This window comes from Phaenicophaeus curvirostris, chromosome 14, assembly GCF_032191515.1.
Source record: "Phaenicophaeus curvirostris isolate KB17595 chromosome 14, BPBGC_Pcur_1.0, whole genome shotgun sequence".
Lineage (NCBI taxonomy): Eukaryota > Metazoa > Chordata > Aves > Cuculiformes > Cuculidae > Phaenicophaeus > Phaenicophaeus curvirostris.
This window is the reverse complement of record NC_091405.1, coordinates 14,421,928-14,443,005: the sequence shown is the minus strand read 5'-3', so window position 1 is coordinate 14,443,005 and position 21,078 is coordinate 14,421,928. Positions and strand designations below refer to the sequence as shown.

Here is a 21,078-nt window from a genome sequence, read left to right as displayed (position 1 = left end):
AACCTCATTTCTATAAGGACAGGGTTGCTTGATAGTCACTAGTTAAAATTAGACTGGATATACCTGCTATTAATCAGTGTTTAGAAAACAAAGAGATAGGGTTAGGTCCAAACAAAGGATTCATTTTAATAGTAAACATATTTAAGAGGGTGCCTGTGTAAATGTGAATTGTTTAGGGGATGGATTACCATTTTGCATACATTTTAGAGCTCTGAGAGAAGCCATTAAGGGATTAACACCTCCGATTTATGAAAATGCAAGAATGATAAAGAAACAATAGGGGTGACAGCATTGTGTAAACGACATTGATTCATTTCAGAACAGGGCTGTTAACTGCTGGAAATGAAGAAATAAATGGAACAATGGATAGATGCTTTTACCAGCTTGTCATTAATTAGCAGTGAGCACAATTCTTTTATTGTCCTTTCTGAAAAATACAAAATTGGTAGGAAAATACAAGCGCTGAGCAAATAGATTACTCCCTATCACTAGGCTGACATCTGCATTTTCTTTCTTCTCTAATATATTTTGGTTTTCAAATTATATTGAACTTCTTAGCCTGGCAGCAAACCCAAATTTTACTTTCTGTGAAATTCCTGAAAGGATGTGTTTTCATCCTCAAAATCTTACTGCTTTGTAAAAGTGTAAAAAAGCCGTGATTTGAGTAAGGGTTAATAAATGTTAGTGATTCCCTGTAACACAGCTTGGAAGCACAAACAACAGTTCAATGCACTATTCTGCTGACCTATTGCATCCGATCAACTGTGGTTTTATTTCTAGCAATGCCAGCAGGTGGGAACTGACAACATGTTTCTTTGGAATCGTAAAGAAAGATCGTCTCTGATGGAGAATTAGCTGGAAGTAAGCACGGTTATTTGGCACAGATCTAAGCAGGGACAATGCTTGATTATGGCTATCACTCTCCAGCTGCTGTCAGAATGTTAAGTTTGCTTTCTTGAGGCCTGACATCTAACACATTTCTTTTTCTAATTAGTATCGGTACTGTAAGATGCTGATATTTTACTGCATGTCAGATGTGCAGGGCTGAAATACATCACTGAACTCAGAGGTAGATGTAGGTACTGGGAATTAGGTTTTTACCTCTCCTAGTGAAACGCATCTCCCTGTTTCAAAAAAACCCTGCATATATGGAGAAGTCAGTGTGGATAAACCTCCAGTGTCGTTGCTTGAGAAAGGATGAACAATGCTGATAAATCAAATGCCTGCTAGGCAATAACCTGAACATCAGCATATTCAGGCAATATTCTGCTTATGAATATTTCGTCATCCTGGCAGCAGAGCAGTGTGTCTCCCAGCTGTGGAGACAAGAGTACAGGAGTATTTACTCCATAAAAAAGAGTCAACAGCCCTGCCCATTAGTTTCAGGTGAATTAATTAAGCATAGATTTGCCATTTTGCCACCTGTGTAATGACATTGTAGGGGGGGAGGAGTCAGGGCTCTCACCTGGGGCAAGTATTAAGCACAGCTTGATAGGAGCAGTATAGGAACTAACGAGTGGATGCAGGTGCTACTGGTAACTGAGATTGTAGGTATAAATTCAGCCAGTGCTCAGCAGAAGTCATCTTATAGTTCTTTGCTGTAATGCTTTATGAATTTGTGCTGTTGCCTTAGTGTTGGGAGGTGTTTTACTCTGGGTTGGGTTTGTAAGCTTTATTTCTTTAACTACTTTAGCATCCTGAGGTAAAAGTGAGAGTGGTTTGAGGTTTTTTTAATCCAAGTTGAAGGCAATATTTTCTTAACTAAACTGTGCATAGTATGTTTCCTCAGAACCTCTGGTTGGTTGTAGGAGAGAGGCTCTTCAGCCAGCACAAATAGGTGAACTGAATCATTGTTATTTTATTACTTAAAAATATTGAATTGATGTTCAGAAGTCTAATTTTTCTTATTAAAATAGTGCCATTTATTAGATGGTGCCTGAGCAAGGCCAATTAACGTTTTTTTTTTCTTGTTCAAAAGTTCCTTATTAGTTTGCACTTTTTAGATTGAGCCTATACAAATTTCAGTAATATTCTCCCAGAGAAAATGGGTAAAAAATGTAAAACTATCAACCTTGATAGTATAGCTCTGGGTGTTCCAAATGTGTTTATGCTAATTTGGGGCATTTGTTGCCTTCTGAGTCAAAATGTCAATAAGCAGTCCTCATGTGGACAGTCAGGCCATATCTTGCTCCAAGCTTTCAGCAGTGTTGCAATTTTAAAGTGTATACTTATGGCTTGTGGACCAAAATAAAAGTGTTTAATGCAATTTTCTTGAATTAAATTCTGTACCCTAAATAGTCTCTTCAAAGACGATCTTGTGAAGATAAAAGTCTTTTGCTCCTTGGGAAAACAACCCTCAACACCTAGTCTTTTTCAGTATCAGAGCTAAGTGAGCTCTTTATTTGTTCCATGTACAGTTTATATATCTACAAATATTGTATATGTCTGTCCTCCTTTGTTTGTCATAAAAGGCCTGACTTTTGTACGTGTATTTAACTCTCTTTGCATATAACTAATCGTGTCTCCATCAGAGTTTAAATTTGGGTATCAGTTAGACAAAGAAATTGAGCATGAGGCTATAAAGCTGTAAGAGGAGGTGTGTTTAGCAAGGTTTTATCCTACCTATGGTAGAGATTCTTCATCATATGTGGAAGTCATTGAGGCTTCCTAGAACTATCTGTACAGAAGAAAACAATTGTAAAGGTCTTATTGTGGTAGAGCACTGAAGCACATGATTTACTCTTAGGCTGCAAGCAGTCCAATTGATTTCAGAAACTAGTGACATGCAGAAGGTTAAACATGTGCTTTGCTGGGTTGGAGCCAAGCCTGGTATCATTCTTCTGAATAGTTTACAAAAATGGTTTGCTGCTGTTTGGAGGAAAAAAACAAAAAAAAACTAATGCAAGAAACACCCAACAACACATCCAAACTGCTATAAAGATAAGTTTTATTTTAAGTCAGGATATAAAGAACCATCTCTAGTTTAAAAATAAGCTAATTTTGGGGGTTTTCTTTTTTGCAAACACAGTAGGATTTTTTGGCTCTGTTGCTGCTGTAAGCACAGCAGGCCCCCTGTACATCATCCCTTTCAAGGCTGGACTAGTACTGCAGTTATATTAACTTTTCTTCACAGGTTGCCTATTCAGTGGATTTTACCCTTCAAAGAATAGTTGTAGAAAAATCTCCAAGCACATGGAGCTGTACTATGAAGTACAGGATGGAGATTTTAAAGACATTCCAATTGACTTTGAATTCTGAGCAGGTGCAGTTCAGCAGCCTCCGTAAGATTCATGTTTAACTTGGGTTTGAGGAATATGTTAGTTCAGAGTTCCTTATTCTCTGCAATGTTTTTAGAGGTAAACTGCTCCATGCCAGTGGAAGCATATGTCATATATTTAATGTATGGAACTGAAGTTTTCTGCGAAATAAAATTCTAGGTCTTGGTGAGTTGTAAAATTTATGCTATCTGGTTGATCGTTGTCCACAGTCTCTCCCTGAGTTGTTATTCTTACAGTACAATGCAAGTAAGAAACATTAAGATTAAAAACACTCCTAAATGAATTTACAAAGGAATATCTCTTCTGAAGAAATTGCTTTCAGGAGCTACTAGTAATGTCCATGCTCAAACTGACAGACTGAGAAGACCTACTCATTCTGGTGATAATCATGCGTGTCCCAGTTAGCAGAGTGAATGTTTTGGTCCCATGAATGTGCTGGGTAGATGCCAGAACACTGTAAATTTTGGAAAAGTCTCTCTTCCATTTGCTTTGATTTTTCTCATTCCAAAACAACTTTCAGTGTTGTATCCTGCTCATAAAGGGATGGGCAAAAATGTAAGGGGTAGGAAAACACTCAGAGGGCCCTGTTGAATCTTTCATGATGGAAAAAGGAAGTTGTCCATACTTTGATATGTGATGTTCTCCAATCTATGAAATAAAGGAAAGACTTCTGAAAGTTTTGGTCGTATTTCTATTCACAGACATAGGGTTTCATTCATATCCTCATACATAAGTTATCTTAACTGCAACCAACAAAAGGTTCTTGTATGGTTCAGAACCCAGTTATCGTTAGCATTGATTTAAAACACTCCGTAAGGGCTATAGAAGTGCAGGATCAATTAAAAGTGGATGCTGTCATGAAAGTTACATGAAGTACTGCCTGCCAGAGCCTTGCAGGCACCGTTCTTCATACAGCTGTTTGTCATCTTAACTAAAAAGGAAAAAAGCTTCTATATAAGTGGTTTGTTTTCACACGTATTGGTGGCCTTAATAGGAAAACAAGACTTCCTGATCAAATCAATTATTCCCAGATAAAAATCTTAAGCAGTTTTAAGAGGGTTTTAACTTAGTCTGTTGAAAATTCATTCAAGTCTCTTTCAAAACAGCCAACAAACAGGCATGCCAACTGTAAGGTCTCAGCAAGGCAGATTCATAAAACATTACTGTTAATCACTACATTTGTGCTAAGAAAAGCAGCATAAACAGAACAAAAATCCAGACAAAAATCACACTGGTGTGTTCGGTTCTTCCTAGTACCCAGTTTTTTTTCATGACCTTAATAATAGGGAGAGAAATGAGTCTAAAAAAATATATGTCAGATGGGAACCACACTTCTCATGTAATCTTCTGTGCGCAAAAGAAGTCGTGATGCATTTTCTGTTGTACCTGCATGAAAAACTGGTGGTCCCACCTTTGGAGTGCTCAGGAGCTGTGCTATTTGATGTCTTGATACAATGTTCAAAAGGCAGCAAGTAGGAAGCATTTTAGTTTTTTTTACCTGTTCCAATACAGTTGCATCAAAGCATACTGTATGTTATATAGGCTGTAGTGTAGTTTTAACCTCAGTGGGTTTTTTGGTGCGATGTAGAACAATATGTGACAGGAAAATCTTATATGCTATATCTCAGTATTATAAATACAGGACTTTTGGAAACTTTTTTGATAGTTTGGCAGCTCTGATAACATAATGCAATAACTGACTGTGCTATATTCTTTGGAATTTTGCAAAGATTTTTATTTAAAAAAATAATAATGTAAATAGCTCTGCATGTGGTACTTTGACAGAATTTATATGAACAGAAAGAGAACTTTTTAACTTCAAACTTCATCTTTATAAGGCTTCATTTCCTAAATATTTTGCTTTTGTACTCATTCACTTATGGGTTGGGGGGAACAAAATTCTCAAATTATTTTGGATAATTCAAACCTCCTGAGGAAAGTGAAACCCAAAACTTCTAATAATTTGTACCACTCTGATTTGGGGGAAATGCTTCATTGATCTCGCATCTAAAGCTTGATTTAATATGAGGAAGACATCCCAGCTGGGCACTCCAGTAGAGTAAGAGCAACTGCATGTCAGTCTGACATCTTCTACCAGTTCCAGTCATGGTCAGTTGTCAATGCACTAAGGAAAGCAAAACAAAACCCAGAAGCCAAATTATACATCAAAAGGGAAACAGTTTCTTCTCCTGCACTGCAGGCAACCAGCAGACCACCTCAGAATGGGATGTCTATACTCTGTCAGAATGAAACAGTCAACAAACAGTCCCTTCAGTCTACGCCACCCCCTATCTACAACAACAATCTGTATAGCCAAGAGTTCGGACTACAAATTTATTTTTTGAATTCCAGGATTTCCCTGACTTCAGGCATAAAGACTTTCATCATACTAAACCTGTAAATAATATTTACATTTTTCAACCAAGTGATATATTTGCAGAAATAATTGCTCTTTTCTATGAGATTTGGTATGTTAATTGAATGATATGTTGTGCAGCTAAAACATAAGCTGAGCTGAAGATTTTAAAGATTTAGTTTTCTCATTTTGCATGCATGTGTGTGTATTGGGAAGTAGGGAAAGACTGATAATTTGAGATCTTACAATGGGGTTTTTATTCTGGGGAGAGCATCTTGTTCAAATAATACAGCGTCATCTTGGATATGTGCATCTCTGGAAAAAAAAATTACCTTTTTATTAGTACTGATATATTTGAAGCTTGTGGTACATTGATGGCTCTTTGCCAAGTGAGAGCATAAAAAAATTTGGAATATTTTTTATTCAGATATATTTATACTGATATAGCAGGGAAACATATCATTCTAAAAAGACTGTATTTAACAGAAAAATTGAGTGTCTGGGTAAATCAGGGATTACAAAGAGTTACTACAAATATGGCATAATATTATTAAGGAGAAGTTATGAAGTGATGCTCTGGCATTCTTAAATTAGCGTTATGCTTACTGATGTTTAATGAGACCCAGGATGGGTTTTGTGATGAGCTAGAGGGACTGGTGCAGCATAGCTCAAATAACATATTTCATACTCTGCTATTCAGTAGGTCCAACTTTATGAACAAGATACTTAAATTGTTTCTGATCTCAATATTGTCCTGAAAGACTGATGATGAGGAAATAATATTACTACCATAGTAGTAATGGTATTCAAAATGTTACAAGCATTTCAAAGTAGTAATAATATTTTTGTTCATGTGTGTATGTGGAACAAATGGGTAGAGAAAAAGTGATCTGTGGTGCTGGAGGTTTCATATGTGCTGAGCAGCACTATGAATGATGATTCTGATAGTGTTTGCTATTCAGCGGTAATTCATAGCACACTAGTTTTAGACTCATTTATTGCGTGAATTTAGCTGGATAATGTTTACCTTTACTTGAGTATAGTTTTTCTTTTCAGTCTAATTTTGTTTGTTTGCTTTCAGCAATTAACTAAATAGTCTGGTTAAGGCAAGAGAAGCAGCATGTCCAACTGTTTCTCACAGATGTCAATTGAAATGAGCTATCAAATTAATGCCATATGACAATGACAGTTTTGTAAATCATCCTTTGACCTGATTTGCCTCTGAAAGAGTTTATGCCAAAAATATTTATTATAATACAGGCACATACCGATCATTTTTACCCCAACCACAAGCAATTTATCTTCAAATCTTAATTCAGAAAAAAATAATTAATTGGAAGTTTTGCTTCGTAGAGGAGTCTAGTTTGGACTGCCAAACCAACCAGCTCCAGAATCAAATATTCACTGATAGTATTATTGGATTATGATATTATTAGATTCCCTCTATTACTACTGTCAGTAATGTTAATGATAGCTACCGATTACCTTCTGTTTTATTAGAAATAGGGAATATTTGTAATTATTTTCAACAAGTAGAAGCTTGAGGTCAAGGATCAACTAGTGTATTGTAACAGAAGTGCATTAACTCATGGGCCAGAATTCTCATTTGAGAGCCAAAAAGGCCCTCTTGATTTAAGTGAAATTTCCATGTTTCTCTCAGAGTACTTTAATCCCTGTAAATGAAAACATTTTTCAATTAAGCAGAAGGAATGTAGTCATAAAATTGCTACATTTCTTTTATGGAAGCTGAAAAATACACAGTATAATTAAAAATAACGTATCATCATTAATGAAAAAGTCATTGCCTGTCCCTAATGCTAGACTTATTTCTTGACAAGAAAGAGAGGAATCTGGCATATTACAAGAAAATGTTTATTGAAAACTATTATACTAGAAGTTTCATTTTCATGCATTATATGATTTAATACCATTCGTCCAAAGAAAAGAAAAAAGCATGTGTTTGTACCTTTGTTTGAGCCTTTGTTGTGAAGAAAGAAAGCAGGAATGGTTTGGCAGATATTTTAGACTGTATGCTTTAAAGTTGGGGTTTGTGCTTGTTTTTAACGGAGAACTATCATGAATAAGAAACAGTTGTTTCTCTGTTTTTTTTCCTGGAGGATCCCTTTGTCTCAAGAGGACTAGAAAGGAATCTTTCACAAAGATTTTCTCTCAGTTGTGGTATTGCTGATGTCAAGCATGTAAAAATCATGAGTCAGCACTCCAAAAGTCACGAGACTGCATTAAAAAAAGCATTCTTTTAAAAGATATATGTGGCACTTTTTTTGAGCCTTAATGGTGAAATTTTGGCATATTTTTATACTTCTTCTGCAAATGGAAATCTTATTTTTCAAAACAAAAGTATAAAAAAGAAGAAACAGATGAGCTTTCTCAAAAATTTGCATGATTCCCAGAAAAGGGGTTTTGAAGAATGTTTGAAGCATTACAAACATTACAACGTAATTGCAGGTATTGGCAACATGGCAATTATTTGTGAGAACTTTGATCTAAATTGAGGTCAATAAAAACAAATGAAAAAACTGATAGAAAGTAAAGCAAAGAAACCTTCTTTTGCATTTCAGAAGCTTGGGCTGCTGTAATACCATTTGTTCTTTGGACTCCCAAGAAATCCTTAAGCACAAACTCAGGAGAGTATGCCTTGTGTCTTTAAGGTTAAATAAAAAGGCAAATATACATCTGATTACCAGATACAATATACTCAGATAAAGACAAATAACACTTTGATTTTGGCAGAAAAAGCATAGGCAAACTAGTGCAGATGCTGCTGTTAGAGTGATATAAGCACTTTACCACAGTTTAAATGGCAAAGGCTATTTGAACCTAACAACATGGTTTCTGGCCAGAAAATTATTTTTAAAAATGTCACCTCATTCACATTCAATGATCACAGAAAATGGAAACATTTTGAGGAATAATTGTAAACATCTGCTAAAGAAACAAATCAAAACACGACTAAGACAGAAATGAGCTGCCAACATCAAGTATGGTGTGAACAGAGCCACCATAAAAACACCACTTCTGTGGTTAGTTTCTAAATGGAATGTGAAAAAAATCAGAGATTGTAAGATTAGAATCCACCTAAAAATAATTCACTTTACGTCAGTCTGGCAATCTAGTCAAATATCAAGGAATATGGCTACACTTGTATTTCTACAGCAGCTTCGGCTCCTGCTGTTTCTCCTGCCTTGATCCAACAGAAGCATTTGCACAGGAACTTAATTCAAACTAATCTAACATTTTTTTTCTTTCTTTTTCAGCTAGACTATTTTTCAACTGGCTTAGTTAAGAAAAAGTCAATGGCAGTGCAGATGGTGATGACAGCTCATACAAGAATGCTGCTAGATTTCTAACCACTGCCTCAAAATATTGATTTCAAACTTCATTGCTGTAACAACAACATAAATGAAGGTAAATCAGATCTTTTTCTTTCTTAGAAAGTGTTCTCCCAATTTGAGGGAAAGAGACAAATGGAAAGCACCTATAGATCTACACCTCAGCCCTAATGTTGTTGGTTTGTAAGATCTGTTGACTCCAGCACAGAGAAACAGAATAGCTGAGTTAACACAGAAGAGAAAGTAAAGATGCAGATTGTTCACTTTTCCAGGTATAGCTGTGCTAGTTAAAGATTGATGTTAGTGTTTGATGGGAACGGTTGGACTCGATGATCCGGTGGGTCTCTTCCAACCTGGTTATTCTGTGATTCTGTGATTCTGTGATGTTTCCACAAAAACCTCATACCACTGATTGTACAGATACAACTCCATGTGTCCTGTGGCAAAAGTGATTGTGTGCACATTTTCCAAAGTACTGCAGGCAGCCTGGGGCTTGCTTGTCGTGTTTTCTTAATGCCAAATTCTATAAGCAGCTGTTCTGATTAAAAATGTTTTAACACCATCCATTGGTAGAAACTTGCAACTCCCCCAGTTCTGCTGACTGACCAGTTCATGTGAATTATTCCTCATCTCTTCCCTTCTCTAACTGGGGAAAATCAGCTAGATTACATGGGGCTGTGGGCAGATAGGCTGCTCTGGAGTTGCTGTGTTAAAAGTTTAGTGAGCACAGGTGTCTTGTATTGTCTTCCCATGCTGCAGTTTCCCTACCTAGAGAGTCTAGTGACCACCCAGTCTCTGGTCAAACAGCTGATACTTTGTAATCTTTTTTTTTTTAGCATTTTCGTTTTGCTCTTTTATTTCCAAACTGGATTAACCTACTGTCTGAATTCACTACGCTGCTGTAGGAATGCCTGCCCTTCTCCAGCACAGGGGGAAACACTGGGGAAACAAGTGCCTGCTGCCAAGGTAGGTGAGATTCTTTGGTCCAGTGGCAATGTCAGGTTGAGTGTAAAGCAAACCATCAATTAAAATAACCAAGACCACAGTCTTCAGAGTTGACCCAAATTGAGAATTCTGAAAAGGAACTTCTAGGAAATAGGAGCTCTAGGAGAAAATTCCTATAGAACTTGCTGATTAGTTCTCTAAAAAAACCCTCTGAAATTGTAAGAAAAAATAAGTAGCTTAATGTCCATGACTTGTGTTGGTTATATCACTAAGTTGTAGGAGACTGGAACCCTGAAGAACGGCTGTGATGGTGGAGAGTGGGTGATATTTAATGTGTTTATCATGTGCTCTTAAATCTCAAAATACGTATATAGCTGGTGTTCAGGGGGGTATATTTTTGCTGCTGGATCTCCAGAAATTAGGTATGTGGAGACCTGAGGCCTCTGAGGAGGTTGCCTTCTTTTGAGTGCAAACTGAGTCTGGAGAAATATCAGGAAGCCAAACTTCCTGAAACTCCTGACAAATAAAAGCCAGACACTCACAAAGAACACCTTTCTAAAGGATTTCTTTGGAGTATGGCACAGGATTTCAGACAACTGTGCTCAATTCCTTGTCATCATATGAAATAAAACTGCCTATCGAAACTGGTAGAAGACTGAATTGCCATAAAAAGGTAATTCTGTCTTTTTGAGGATCTTAAAATCTATGAAATATTCAATGCATGCTTTCAAACTCTTCCTTTTTTTTTGATAGTTTAATAACGCAGAATTGGCTGCTGGTTTTAGCCTGTGGCCAGGAAAACAGTAAGAGTAGTTATACAATAAATCAGCAAAGAACCAGATTTTGACGTTTTCATCATGAACTGCAAGCAAGCTAGTTTCCTGAGAAAGTTATCCCTACTTTTTATCTAGGTTTAAGAACCCAAAACCAAACCTATTTCCCAGCTCTGAAATCACCACTACTGATAGAAGATGATTCTGACTTTTAACTTTCTACTTGGAGACTTTATGCCTGACTAGAAATCATCTTTCCAACATCCAGTTTTAATCCAAAACTCATCATCTTTAGCATAGAATGAAAACCGTAGAGCTGGCAAAAAATTCACAGTTGGTATGCTTTGGCTCATTTAATAGAGTTGCCATTGTAAACTGATGACTAAGAAATACTGATCATGCATATTGAGGAAGTATTGATCATAACGCATCTGTCATTAATAGTCATGGAACCACAACTGTCTAAAGAAGTCCTTGTTCTACTGCTGAGTCAATTATATCACTCTAAAACTTGAACCACTGTTCTATCTCCTCCTAATATATTTGTTTATCCTACATGAAATAACAGAAAATAGAAAAAGAAAGCATAAACATGAAGATTAATATTCTCCGGTGGTCTGTGTATTTTCAGTATAACAGGTCTCAAATGATGATTGCAGGTTTTTGTTTGCCTTGTAGAAGCTAGTTTCAAGAAAAAATGACTGGTTAAATAGAAGTTTAATCTCTCAGAGCTGTTTTGTGTTTCTCTATTGTCTCTTTGCTTTGAACTCTGCTTTTATCAGATGAAAACCAGAAGAATGTTGATTTTAATCACTGATTGTAAATGTGACAACCTGTACTTTCAGCAGTGATATTTGTTAGTTTTAGAGGACAGAGACGTGGAGATGTTGGAGGACAAAATCAGATACCTCTGTTCCTGCATGGAATTCAGTGGTAGTCACTGAAATTCCCTAAGGGTACAACCTTTTTAGTTTTGAATCATGAAATTTATCTGACTTTTTTAAGACAATACTTTTTTTTTTTTTAAAGCAAAATTAACTTGGAATAACTCTGTGCACGTCAGCAGTGTGTTCAGATATACACTAGCCCAAATAATGTGGAACTGGGCAGACTTGTTACTGGGGCAGTGCCACCTTTTAGGCATAGTTTAGAAATTCAGCTCACTAAAAGACACAGTGCAGGTGTTGTACTGACTTCGTATGCGGCCACTTTGCTTAAAATACACAAAATTAATGAGATGGAAAATTCTGTCTTCAGGGCCACGATGCACTTTTTTCCAGTAGGAGGGAAATAAAAGTGGAATGTGATTGATGAGTCAGAAGGATATCAGTCTTTGTTACTGGTTCAAAAAGCTTGGAAATAGGAAAAGTGACGTCATAATACAACTTTTTTTTATTTTCAGTGCTGCAACATCCTTCATATCTGAATATACAGACTTTGGTTTTGCTTTTAGTGTCTTGATTCATCTGAACTGGACTACGAAAGAAGTTAGTTCAACTAAGTAGCTTTCAGTTCCCCCATAGCTAGCATAACATCTCCTTTATGGTAATTTAGCCTTCTACCAGTTTCGATGGACAGCTTTATTTCATATGATGACAAGGAATTGAGCACAGTTTTCTAGCCCGAGCTCTTCACTGCAGTGCTAAAATCCTGCATGTGGACATTACCATCATCACAACAGCAAACGTGGAAGTCTTTCCCAAGAAAGGCTGCGTAACTTCCCAAGGGTTCCTCTGCCACACACGGGACTCCCAAGATTTCTAATGCTCCTGTTATCCATAGTCAGGCTTACCATAAACATGACATTGATGTTAATGGCATGAACGTGTCATTGTGGTTTTGCTTTAGAAAACTGATAAAGGAAAATGACATTTCATACACAGAGCTGACATCCAGCGACTCCATAAAGACCCAAAAAGTCTTTTTCTATTAGGAGCAAGATTAGGACTAGAGTTTGACTCTTCAACCTGAGGATGCAGAGCTGTTTCTTTGGGGGTTAGTTTTGGTTGCAGGGGTTTTTTTTGTTGTTTGGTTTGTTGGGGTTTTTTAGCAGTTAACTTTAAGGGGAAGTAATTATAAAATGTCTACATGTTTACTTTTAAACACAGCATTTTTTCCACTCTGCCCTAAGTCTGACATTTTAATGACCTGCTTTGCCTTAGGTTTTACTAGCAGCATATATTGAAGGGGTATTTTATGTACAGTTTTAACATTTGAACAACAGCTCCATGTTCTGTCACTCTTTTATGTTGTGGAAAATGTCTTTTAAGTTTTTATTTCTTTTAATTGCTTAGTAATTTGAGAGCATTTTTGCAGATGTCTTTAGAAACTTTCAGATTTATCATTGGTAAAGGTTATTAATTTAAGAAGAGTGAGCAAAGTAAAGGCTGCATATATTTTCACTCAAATTACTGTCCTAAATGACTCCATGGGGGGTTTCTTATAGGGGTCACTGAAAGGCAGAAAGGAATGTTTTTACTTCTTTGCTTTGTCACAAAAATTAGGTTACAAGGGCTATAAATGCAGGTAATACTTTTTATTACTAGATTTTCCTCTGTAATGAATATAACATTTCTTCTTTTCATATAGCGATACCCACTGAATGTCTTAGTACTTAGCATGTTTACTCTTACCTTTAACAAGGGTCTAAAGTAATTCCCTTTTAAAGGCTTTGCAAGCAATCTGAAGGCAAGAAAGAAACCCTGTATGGCAGGATCACTGCTGGAAGTGGATTGAAGGGGGATGCTGTTGCCCACGGCCAACAAGCTTATCAGTAACACAAGTCCTTGAATAAGTGAGATAGAAAGAAATAAAAACTAAAACTGGAAAAATGACAAGTCTGGGAATAGAAAATTTAGCAACACAAAATTGGTCACATGTTTTCCTGCTGTAAATCACATTGGTCTGTGCCAGTGTGCCAGAACACACATATACACAATTCTGTAGTTTCAGAAAAAAGACTTAGTCTCGCTATTGCTTTGAGATTTGGGCCACATTGTTAAACTGGGACAAGCAGCTCCACCACAGCGAGGCCGCGCTCTGTAACAGCTGATCCAGCAAGCATGCTACAGTTGTTCAGTATGACTAGGCTCACAGGGCTCTCTCTTCAGGGGATTACACCTCCTTCCCAGCTTTGCTCTTCAAGAGGGCATTAATATTCTGTGAAAGGCAGCCACTCATCTGTAGCTCTGTAAGGCCGATCTACTTTGATCTTAGCCTCAGCAGAAGAATGATGAGGGATAAGAGTTCCAAGCATAAGAAGAAACTCAATATGCAGAGAATGTACCACGTCTTAATAAATAATGAGAATTCCCCCCACTTGTTGCCGTTGTAAGGAAAAATAGTATAATATCGTTATGGGATTAGGACTCCATAGTACTTTGCTAATGAGTGGCCAGAGCTATTAAGATTTTCCTTATATCTCCAGATAGGCCGGCAGGCAAACATCAGTAAACAATGGCAACTCTAAGACTGGCTATTAAGATTTTGATCTGGCACGTATTTTATTAATGTGGCTAACAAACAGAGTTATTTTGATTGTAGATCAAATAGAGCAAATATATGACACAGAATTTCAATCCTTTTCCTTACAAGCAACTTGAGGATTAAGGAAATTACCAGTAATGAATGGCATCTTTTTAACAAAGTTTATCACAAATGACCCCAGACTGTGAAGTGTTTGCCATTCAAGCAGCCATAGACAGACAGAAGACTCAGAAAATTACCAGTGAGGGCAACATTTCTTGGTTTTTTACTGATTTGTCCAGAACTGGGGAGATACCATTCACATGAACACTTTGCCTGCATAGCAATGACAAATACCAGCAAATTTAGCTTTCATAAGTGTATTTGAGAAAGATTAGCACACACCATTCAGTTCAAGTTTTAGTTTGTAGGTTAGCTGCCTTTCATATTAATCAGCTTTGTGTTTTTCAGGGCTGTCTTTTCTGTGTAAGAGCGGTGGGTGAATGCTATGTTTAATAACCCCTTACACCGACTAATTCCTTTTTCCAGCAATTGTGTGGTCTGCAAAAAAATTAAATTTGTATAATTGGGAGAAGAAATGTAGAAATTGAATGTTGTTTGCCCTTAAAGTGCTGGAGAAGCTTATGTTTCAAGGAGTCCTGTTGTTCTTTCAGGACAGTTTTCTGTTCCTCAGATTCATTTCTATTTATTTTTGCAAGTATTATAAGTATAGTATGATTTCAGGTCAGCGCAAGATACTTTTTTGTTTGATCAGCTTGGATGCTAATTGTCAGAATGAAATCTAGCATACTAAGGAGAGTGAGATATTTCACATGTCAATTCTGATTTTCTGAGTGTAGTGGCAGGAATTATTAGCAAGGGTTTTCATTAGGTCAGGGTTGAACCCTTATTTCCTTATTCGCTTTTAATGATTGATAAAGAGCCATGTCATCTCTCTTTAGCATCAATCCACCTATCTAGAAAGAGGTTACTAAATTCTGTTCTTTACAGACAGCTGTTTCATTTTTCTTTTGGAAATTATTTGAGAAGTATCGGTGATTCATACAATAGAGGCCAAGCATGAAAAACTTGTCAGTCATAAGAACACCACCCCATAAATGTCCCTAGCAGCTTTTTCCTCTTTTTTGATTTGAAAGGAGAGTAGCTTTAATTAATTTATTGGTCGGCATCTGTTTAACAGACCTGTGTGATGGGTTTCTGAACACACCTGGTCTATTTTTTTTAATGTAAACTCCAAAAAGATTTTGATCTTATTTTTAGCTTTAACCTTATAAAAATGTAACAGCACAAAGAATTCTTACAGTGACCAAACTTTTTTTTTTAATTTAAATCCCAGTTTCAAAGGAATTTAGCTATGACCTGGATTTTAATTTTCTTGGGGATTTTACTAATGCTTGAGGGGGAAAATCTGGTACATTTTCAGCATATTAAATACCTGTTTGTGTCAAAGTAGTCATTAGATTTCTAATTCATTTGATTACAGTACAGTGATACAGCAAAGGTTATGTCTGGATATTTATCATCTTTAGCTATGCTATCATTAGAATATATTTTCTTTATTTTCATTATTGGGGCATGCTACTGTAAATGCACCTAAATATTGCTCAATTTTGAAACCACTTAATTATCCTGTCATTGGTGTAACATTATTCAATTTTACATTAAAATTGTTTTCCTGGAGACCTAAGCTAGATTCAAATAAACTGTTCATTTTTGGCAACCAGGAAGAAATGGAGTCCTTGTAAAAATCAGACTTTGGAGTAAGGAAGTTGGCTATTTTTTCATTAGTTTCATAGGGCTCATTGTTTCTATTCTGGAAACTTTATAGCTGCAATCACCTACGGCTAGAATCTGATTTTTACTGAGGTTCTATAATAATTATACTAAGTACTTTCTGTTTGTCAGTGACTAACAGCAATCCTTGAATGTCACTTAAGGAAAACAGAAACTTTTATATTGTGGGTTAGTTTCCAAAACTTCACGGTTTGACTTCTCAGGAATAAGTGCAAGTTTTTCGTTAAATAAAACCAATCGAAACAACAAAACCTAAAAACTACCCTAGGTTTTGCATATAGGTAGGAAATCACTCAAAGTCTTGGACATATCCACAAAGATGTTCAGGGCAGTGGGGAGGAATATACAAAAAAGAACAAGAAACTTTGAGCACCTTAAATAAAATATTTTGCTAAGAAACTTAAATATAATTTACTGAGTACTGAAGGTTGACAGGTTCAACTAAATACGGTAATAGCAAAACAAATAAACAAAAACCTTTCAGTTCACTTGTGGATTAGCAGTTAATACTCTGAAATCCACAAGCTATGGCTATCTGTGCCATTATAATCCAAAAGAAGAACTCTGCATTTTGTGTTTTTCAAAGGAAGATCTTAATCACCTCTTTGTAAGGCACCAAACCCCTTATTAAAAGTCTGGGCCCAATCCTCCCATGAAAGAGTGGCCCCAGCAAACTATGGTCTTTGATCCTAAATTGAGAACAACTACTGAAGGTAAAGGTATGTGATTAAGGACTGCAGAATTTCGGCCACTGGCATTAGTGGGACTGGCAGCTGCTGGGAGTAAAGAACAATTTCATAAGACTAAGGACAATTTTTGTGTTCGGTATCTATATTCTTATTAAATCTTAGTTATTTATTCAGCTTAAATAAGATGAATGATATTACCTTGTTGTCAATATCAACAATAACCAGTGGAAACTAGAGGGAAAATTACTGTACTGATCTTTTTTTTGTTTGATTTTAACATTTATAACATAAATACTTTGTAACATAAAAACTATTAATCATAGAATCATAGAATAACCAGGTTGGAAGAGACCCACCGGATCATCGAGTCCAACCATTCCTATCAAACACTAAACCCTGTCCCTTAGCACCTCCAGGGAAGGTGACTCAACCACCTCCCTGGGCAGCCTCTGCCAGTGCCCAATGACCCTTTCTGTGAAAAATTTTTTCCTAATGTCCAGCCTAAATCTCCCCTGGCAGAGCTTGAGGCCATTCCCTCTTGTCCTGTGCCCTGTCACTTGGGAGAAGAGCCCAGCTCCCTCCTCTCCACAACCTCCTTTCAGGTAGTTGTAGAGAGCAATGAGGTCTCCCCTCAGCCTCCTCTTCTCCAGGCTAAACACCTCCAGCTCTCTCAGCCGTTCCTTGTCAGGCCTGTTCTCCAGCCCCCTCACCAGCTTTGTTGCTCTTCTCTGGACTCGCTCCAGAGCCTCAACATCCTTCTTGTGGTGAGGGGCCCAGAACTGAACACAGGATTCGAGGAGTGGTCTCACCAGTGCCGTGTACAGAGGGAGAATAATCTCCCTGGACCTGCTGGTCACGCTGTTTCTGATCCAAGCCAAGATGCCACTGGCCTTCTTGGCCACCTGGGCCACTGCTGGCTCACGTTCAGTCGCTGTCAACCAACACCCCCAGGTCCCTCTCCTCCAGGCAGCTTTCTAGCCAGACTTCTCCTAGTCTGTAGCACTGCATAGGGTTGTTGTGCCCCAAGTGAAGGACCCCGCACTTGGCCTTGTTAAACCTCATGCCATTGGACTCTGCCCAGTGGTCCAGCCTGTTCAGATCCCTTTGCAGAGCCTCCCTACCCTCCAGCAGATCGACACTTCCACCCAGCTTAGTGTCGTCCGCAAACTTGCTAAGGGTGCACTCGATGCCTTCATCCAGGTCATTGATGAAGACATTGAACAGGGCTGGACCCAGCACTGAGCCCTGGGGAACCCCACTTGTCACTGGCCTCCAGCTGGATTTCACACCATTTCCCACCACTCTCTGGGCCCGGCCATCCAACCAGTTTTCCACCCAGGAGAGTGTGCACCTGTCCAGCCCAGAGGCTGACAGTTTCTCAAGCAGAATGCTGTGAGAAACTGTGTCAAAGGCTTTGCTGAAGTCCAGGAAGACCACATCCACAGCCTTTCCCTCGTGCAGCAGCCGAGTCACTTTGTCATAGAAGGCGATCAGGTTAGTTTGGCAAGACCTGCCTTTTGTGAACCCGTGTTGACTGGGCCTGATCACCCAGTTCTCTTGCATGTGCTTCATGATAGCACTCAAGATCACCTGCTCCATGACTTTCCCTGGCACTGAGGTCAGACTGACAGGCCTGTAGTTCCCTGGATCCTCCCTGCGACCCTTCTTGTAGATGGGCACAACATCAGCCTCCAGTCCAGTGGGACTTCCCCAGTCTTCCAGGACTGTTGGAAGATGATGGAATGATACAGTTGCTAGTCACTTTCTTGGACCTTCACTGGAACAGGCTGCCCAGGGAGATGGTTGAGTCACCTTCCCTGGAGGTGTTTAAAAGACGGGTGGATGAGGTGCTGAGGGACATGGTTTAGTGATTGATGGGAATGGTTGGACTCGAAGATCCAGTGGGTCCTTTCCTACCTAGTGATTCTATGATTCTATGATTCTTTGATGTCATATTTTTGAAATAAGTTACTGACAGTCTGAATCATTAAATTTTAACTTCTGTTAACATTAACTTGGTCCCACACACATACCAATTGTTTTTCTGTCTTACTGAAAGTGCCCTCTTAAGTGCATTCAGCAAGAGGACCTAGAGAGCTGGGACCGGCCACCTGCTCAGCCTGGCACAGGTTGCTGTGTCCTATAATTGGGAGGGAAGGAAATAATGGAACATTCTCCCTCAATTTTTATGTGCAAATGAGGGTACGCATAGTATAACATTAACTGGGCTGTTCAGTTAACTTCTACAATCAAAACAGAGTAAAAGTTTCTCTTCTGAGTGGATTAGGATATTTTCCATCCTTAAGGAGTGGGCAGATCCCTCAGCTGGACCTATGTGTTCTCTTTGTAAGAATGTGGGTAGATGAAATAACAGGCAATCTTAAGGATGGTGATTTTTCTGAGGTGGGGAGGAAGTTTGAACTGAACTGGTTTGCTCTTCCATAATTTCAATTTACCTGCAAAACTAGGCGTCGTGACAGCTATAATACTGAGGTACCAGAAATATAATTTGGGGATTAAAAAGGGGAAAAAGAAAAAAAGACAGACATTTAACTTGCTGTACGTGAACTTTGTAAAAGTCTTGCAGTGGTACATCACTGATTTCAGATTTTTATTTTTGTCACAGATAGGAAATGTTGAAAGAACTGGAGCCTGGCAGCTTAACTCTTTCCTTTGAGAGGAAATAGAATTAGAACCTGCATGTGCTTAGCTTATACTTCATTCATAATACATTTTATAATTAGAATCATAAATTAGGCCCCTGAGCACCAAAATACAGCATAACTTAAAACATAACTAACCAAGGTAAATTGATGCCTGCCCTAGTACATTTTACCATCACAGAATACCAGAAACTGCCTCTTGCTCAGAGCCTTCCACTCTTTAGTGGGTCTATTGGCACCAGTATTATACTGCTGTAAGTAGTCTAGGACTTGAATCTGAGCCACACTCTTGGTTTCCATCCATTGATCACAACTGGTTTTTGGCCAGCTTTCACCTTCTACAGGTGGGGGAAGGCCAGCTGCAAGTGTGTTTATTCTCATTAGCTATGTAATAAGCCCTGAGCTTTTCCATGCTAGTGATGGAAAAGAGAAAAGATTATTGTGCTTTTATATTACTGTACATCTTTCCATGCTGGCACTTAGTGGTATCATGATTAAGTGGTGCAGGAGTCAGTCTTTTGCTTAGTATTTTCCATAGGATCAGCAGTCAGACAAGCTGTGAGAGTGATACAGTCCTGTTTCCTTGATACTATGCAGTTATCCAAATCTGTGAAAATGGAGGTAGTAGCACTATCCCACCAACTTGTGCTTGATGACTGTAATCATGAATGTTTCTGAGGAGAGACAGTTACTTGAATCAAATTGGTTGCCGCCTTTGAAACTTCAGTTTATCTTGTGAAAATACTGTCAGAATAATATATGCTTCTTTTATACCCAAGAAGTTCTACTCTTGATCGATAGGACTTACATTTCATTTGTCAGCTTAATGAATTATTAGTCTTCCAGTTTTCTTTAGTGCATCTCAGTCACTTTTTATGCAGCAGACAGCTGTGACAAGGCTGAGGTGGAAAAGTAGCCTATGCCTTTGTGCAAAATAGGGACACTTATATCCCTGGGTGCTCCTTAGTAACTAAGGTGGAAGTTTTTAGGCTAATGCCAACAATTGTAGCCAGAAGTGATGCTGGGAGAGTGCCCTAGTGCTTGGGCTTGATAGTTTGAGACAGTGATTAGACCTGGCAGTTCCCCGTAACCCTACCTCCCTGCATGTCAGGAGCGTTGCTGTGGACCAAACCATGCAGCTCGCTGGAGCTTCAAAGAAACTGAAGTTCATAGGGGCCAGGATTCAACTTTCCACGTTGAGGTGCTATTCCAGTTGTGTGCATCAAGTTGTATACAACTGGAGAATGAAATCATCAGAAAAAGCAACTGTGGGGTTTTTTTTTTTGCCTACCAGTGACAGCAGTAAGTGCTTGGCATTGTCCCCTCAGGATTTTGTAAAGTAAATAACTGTTTTTTCAGGTGTGTGATTTTACTTTTATTTTAGGTGCATATGAGGCAAATGAAGATTTCTCATTCAGTAAATCGGTTTTGTTTCATAAACTTGAACTCTGCATATTAAAGCTGTCCTAGGGCAACCTTGATGTGCACACAGTTGTGTTTTCATCTTTTCTATAAATATTTGTAGGTGATCATGCAGTACAATAGTGCATTCCTCTCTTTTGACTTTGCCCTTTTTTTAGCTTGTTCATCTGATTTACACAGAAGGGGGAAGAAGTTTTATGGAAAAGATAAACTGCAGACTCAACTCTTTGGGTGGGTATGTGTGTGTGTGTGTGTTAGTAAAGTCTGCTGAAAAGCTATTTATGTATTTTAGTAAGACACCATTGTCTCCATTTTTATGGAT

At 38.0% G+C, this 21,078-nt stretch overlaps 1 long non-coding RNA gene across 1 annotated transcript in view; it reads left to right on the top strand.

Annotated features, from left to right (window-relative positions):
- The window catches only part of LOC138726773 (uncharacterized), a 123,936-nt gene that overhangs the window by 91,287 nt on the left and 11,571 nt on the right, over positions 1 to 21,078 (top strand). Inside the window, exon 4 of the long non-coding RNA XR_011338480.1 lies at positions 8,910 to 9,060. This is a non-coding gene — a long non-coding RNA (uncharacterized lncRNA). The remainder of the gene's footprint in view (positions 1 to 8,909; positions 9,061 to 21,078) is intronic.